At 43.3% G+C, this 5,327-nt stretch overlaps 1 pseudogene; it reads right to left on the bottom strand.

Annotated features, from left to right (window-relative positions):
* Positions 1–3,918: 3,918 nt before the first annotated feature.
* Positions 3,919–4,356, bottom strand: LOC102866518 (annotated as a pseudogene).
* Positions 4,357–5,327: the final 971 nt, after the last annotated feature.

The raw sequence follows: 5,327 nt of genomic DNA, 5'->3' as shown, positions 1-5,327 counted from the left end.
GTCTTCAACATAGATTGAAGCTCAATGTCAAGAAAACAAAGATTCTCACCACTGGGACAACTGGCAGCTTCATGATGGACGGAGAAGAGATTGAGATTGTTGATAACTTCAGCTTGCTTGGTTCCATAATCAGCACTCTTGGCACTCTGTAGTCAGGAAATCAAGACAAAGTGCATTGGGAAAATCTGCTGTCAGGGACCTCTCTAGAGTACTCGAAAGCAAAGAAGTCAGTCTGGAGACTAAGGTACACCTGTTCCAGGCCATGGTCTTCGCAATAACCTGTTATGCATCTGAGAGCTGGACAATAACGAAGGACAATAGAAGGATCGATGCCTTTGAATTGTGGTGCTGGAAAAGTGTGTTGAACATACTGTAGACTGCCAGGAGAACAGGTCTTTCCTTGAGAAAGTGAAACCAGGCTTCTCCCTGGAGGCAAGAATTTTGAGGCTCCATCTCACATACTTTGGGCACGTGGCCAAGAAAGACCAGTCCTTGGAGAGGATGGAAGGACAGCACAGGAGAGGAAGATGCAGGATGAGATGGATTGACTCAGTAACTGGAGGAATGAGATTAGGTCTTTTGGAGATGATAAGATTGACCCAGGATAGGGCACGCTTCAGAGCTAATGTACCTAGGGTTCCTATGAGTCACAAGTGACCGGACAGCACATAACAACAACAGCTGTATTTATTGAGTGCTTGCTATATGCCCAGCTCACCCATCTTTGAAGAGTGAATGAGTCTGTTCAGACTAGACAGCAATGTTGTTGTTGTGTACCGTTGAGTTAGAACTAACCCACATACGACTCTCCAGTGGGTTTTCAGAGGCAGTTAATAGCACAGGAGGAGATTGTCCATCCTCTCACAGAGCAGCTGGTAGATTTAAACTATGTGTCTTTGGAATTGCAGCTCAGTATCTTACCCCTAGGTCACCAGAGACAGCAATGAGTGAATGTTTTATCTCAGCCATTTTGTCCACATAAATGTTTCCATTTCATTTTATAACACACCTTTCAGGTATTTTACACCCTTTACAGGTGAAGAAGCTAAGAATGAGAGAGCTAAAATTAAGCACCAAGACACAAAGGTAGCACACAAGTAGCAAGTGGCAGTATCAGGACTCAAACTCAGGTATTTCAGATTCCAAAGCCTGTGTTTTAATCACTATAAAGAAAGAGGATTTTATTCATCTGTTCCTATTTTACAGTTGAAGACGATGAAGTGTCTTAGGGAAAGTCCTGAAATTAGCTGGTAGATATATGAGAAATTAATGTATGTCACTCTATTCCAAACAGAAGATATTGTTTAGACCTAGAAGATTAAATAGGCACAGCATTCCACTGTCACTGACATTAGTGTCTATAATCACCCTCAGTTCACAGTGGGCCTAAGGATTTATTAGGTGTCGTCAGGTACAACTCACAGCGACCCTAAGAACAACAAATGGGAACCTGGTGGTAACGTGTGTCATCCTCACGACCTCTCACCTCTCGAGCCCACTGTTCTAATAGGCACTAAGACAATCCATCTCAGTGATGATACTCCTGCCTCAAACTGACTGCCTACCTTACTCATCATCATGCCTCTTTACAAGGATGCCCACTCCTGACAACACGCCCAAAGTATGTGAAATGAAGTGTCATTATTCTCACCTCAAAGGAGATGCACTTGCTCAAAAAAAAAGAAGAGATTTTGTTGTTCTTTGGGCAATCCATGGTATATCCTAAACTCTTCACCACAATTCAAAAGCATCAATTCTTCTTCAGTCCTCCATATTCATTGTTCAAATGTCACATGGAAGGGAAACAACTGAAAACAACACAGCTTGGATTAGTTCCCTATTAGCCTTTAATCTGACATCTTTGTCCTTCAGTACTTTATAAAGAGGTTGTTGACAGTCAATTTCAGTCCATTTTTCCAGTGGGACATGCCTTTTGAATTCTTGCCTGATGCCTCCATGGATGTGGGCAGATCTGAGTAAAATGAAATCACTGATAATGCCACTCTCTTCTCTATCTATCAGCTATTTCATATTGGTCCAGGGACAAGGAATTTGGCTTAATTGATATCTTTGATATTCTTCAGTAATTCTTCACTATAATACACTGAGGCATAGAACCCACTGCTATGAATTCAATAGGCAACATCATGATGTTGTTGTTGTATGCTGTCAAGTTGGAACTGACCCACCACTGACTCTACTGACCACTGACCACTACTGGAGTAGGTTCTCAGAGGCAGTAAATCACATGTGAAGAGATTGCTTGAGCTACTCCTGTGGAGTCCAGCTTCATGCCTTTGAGATTTCAGTGTAGCTTCCTACTATTGGGTCACTAGAGCTTCATAACATAATGATAGATGGAGAAAAGATGGAAAATGTCAAGGATTTCATCTTACTTGAATCAACATCCTTGGTACCAGGAATCAGGAAATCAGGAGACTTACTGCATTGGGCAAGTCTTCTGTTGGGGACCTCTCCAAATTACTGAGAAGAAATGATGTCAGTTTGAGGACTCGTGTGTACTTGATTAAGGCCATTGTCTTTTCAGTCACTTGTTATGTGTCAGAGAGTTGGATAAGAATAAGGATGAGAGAAGAAAAATTGATGCATTTGAGTTGTGTTGTTGGAAAAAAGTACTGGATATCCCATGGACTGCCAAAAAAACAAAGAGATATGTCTTGGGAAAAGTCCAGCCAGAGTGTTTCTAAAAAGCAAGATGCAGAAAATTCATCTCACATATTTGGGGCATGTTCCTAGGAGAGGTTGTTCCTTGGGGAAGAGCATAATGCCTTTTCCATGATGAACGGTGGAGGGTCAGTAAAGAAATGAAAACCCTCAATGAGAACGACTGTCACAGAGACTGCAGCAATGGGCTCAAGTGTGTCAGAGATGATAAGGAAGGCACAGGATAGGTCAGGGTTCAGATCTGTGGTTCACAGGGTCACTATGAGTCATACTCAATTTGATGACATCTAACAACAACTACAACAATCAATTCTGACTCACAGTCTCTCTCGATTGGGTTTTTGATGCTATAAATCTTCACAACTTTCTCTTTCAGAGCAGCTGGTGGATTCAAACCGCTGATCTTTCCATTAGCACAACTCTGAAAGCACTCTGCCACTGGAGTACTTTACTTTACACACAGACAAATGTTACACTGAACCAAGGAAAACAGGACATTTCTTTTCCTCTTAGAGAGAAAGTAGAAGGTAGAGATGTCAAGTATTTATTAATAACTTTGCTCTGTGATCAACATTTTCATAAACCAAAACCCAAAACCATTGTGACGGCGACACCTCCAACTCATGGTGACCCTCCTTCAGGTTTCCACAGCTGTAAATCTCTAGGGGAGGAAACTGTCTCATCTCCCTCCCACAGAGTAGCAGGTGGATCGAACCACACAGGCGCTAATTATCAGTCCAACACACAATGGCATCATAGTAAATGCCAAGTATCATCCCAAAACATGCAATAAGATTCAACTTTGTTTTTCCCTTCGAGAAGGGAATGTCCATAAGGAGGGCTAGACAGGGAACATAAGGACACACGCTGACTCTCTTGGACAAGACCACTGACAATCAGTTTAAAAATTCAGTTTGGTGACAGGTGCGTTCTCCTTGCATATGCCCAGGCTTGACTACTCTTCTGCTGCCATCAAATCCATTTTGAAAGATGAGCCATCCTCACCCACAGGCGTTGGCTGGGTATCATCTGGAAGGAGCAGTGACTGAGGTACACAAGGATTCTACTGCATCAACCTCAGCAGTGAAGGTGGAAAGATGTAGGAAAATATGTTTAAAAAACACACAAAGCATCTTTTTTTTTTTCGGTTTTTTTGTGTTGTTTTTTTTTTTTTTTTTTTTTTTTTTTTTTTGGCACACAGGTGGTTCGTCCACGACCTTTATTGTCACAGGGCTACTTGAGCGGGATGAAGCGGGAGGAGTGGGTGGCGCCGATGCCAGGCCGGCCGTGCTTGACGGGCTTGTGGGTGATGGAGAATTCACCCAGGTAGTGTCCAATCATCTCGGGCTTGATCTCCACCTGGTTGAAAGTCTTGCCGTTGTACACGCCCACCATGCTGCCCACCATCTATGGCAGGATGATCATGTCCCGCAGGTGCATCTTCACCACCTCGGGCTTCTCCATCGGGGGCGCCTCCTTCTTGGCCCTGCGTAGCTGCTCCAGCAGCGAGTGCTGCTTTCTGCGCAGACCCCGGTTCAGCCGCCACCGCTGCCGAGCGCTGTACAGCTGCATCAGCTGCTCGTAGGACACGTCCAGCAGCTGGTCTAGGTCCACGCCGCGGTAGGTGAACTTGCGGAAGGTCTGCTTCTTTTTCTGCTCCACTTCCGCCATCTTGTCGGAGCCTCGGGAAAGGGCACAAAGCATCTTCTTGATGTATGAGAAATAAAACTCAGTGCTCTGGCCTCTTTATAAAAATTAATCCACCCCTTTTAGAAGCATAAGTCAAGGGAAAGCAAATATTCTCAAAGACAAGATTGGTTCCAGAACCTTCTTAAAAGCATACCCATCAGATGTTTATCTGTCTACTGAAAAAAGCCCATATCTTTTGCATAAACATCTTCATCATTTACTCACATCTTACTGAATTTAGAATGAAAATAGGAGATGATCATCCCTTTAAAACACTAAATGCCAATGCTCATAGCAGCATTATTCACCATCGCGAGAACATGGAAACAGCCCAAATGTCCAACCACAAACAAATGGATTGAGAAATGGATTACTGTGCATCACACAGAAGCAATAACTTCGTAAATTATTATCTAACTTGGGAGGGACTGGAGAGCATCATGCTGAGTGAACTCAGTCCCACAAGGCTAAATATTGTATAAAACAGTTATTGTAGAATGAGTATAAGGATTCAGGAGGGGTGGGAGAGGCTAGAAGCAGAGAGATGTGGATGTGCATGCAGGGAGTAGGGGAATTAAACATTGATATGTACAATTTGATGGGTCGGGGGTGAGGAAAATGGAAAGAATTTGTTCGAATTTGTATTTGAGTTTTGTAAATAAACTTGGAGTGGGAGGGGGATAAAACACTAAATGCATACTGATCTTCTGAACAGATACCCAATAAGAAAAAAGTTTTCTATTGTTAGGTGCCACCATTCCAGCTCAGTGACCTTCTACAGAATGAAACACTGCTATCCCCACAGTTACTAGTTCAAGCAAATCACTGTTACTTGAACCTCTTGCCGCAGCTGCTGTGTCAGCCCATCTCACTTAGTCCTCCTCTTTGTCTCTGGTCCTCTACCAAGCATCACGTCCATCCCCCGGGAAGGACTCTGCCTATTAACACATCCA

The sequence above is a fragment of the Elephantulus edwardii genome, unplaced genomic scaffold (genome assembly GCF_000299155.1).
Source record: "Elephantulus edwardii isolate Elephantulus edwardi_28Jun2011 unplaced genomic scaffold, EleEdw1.0 scaffold00150, whole genome shotgun sequence".
In the NCBI taxonomy this organism is placed as follows: Eukaryota; Metazoa; Chordata; class Mammalia; order Macroscelidea; family Macroscelididae; genus Elephantulus; species Elephantulus edwardii.
This window is presented reverse-complemented; position numbering and strand designations above follow the sequence as displayed.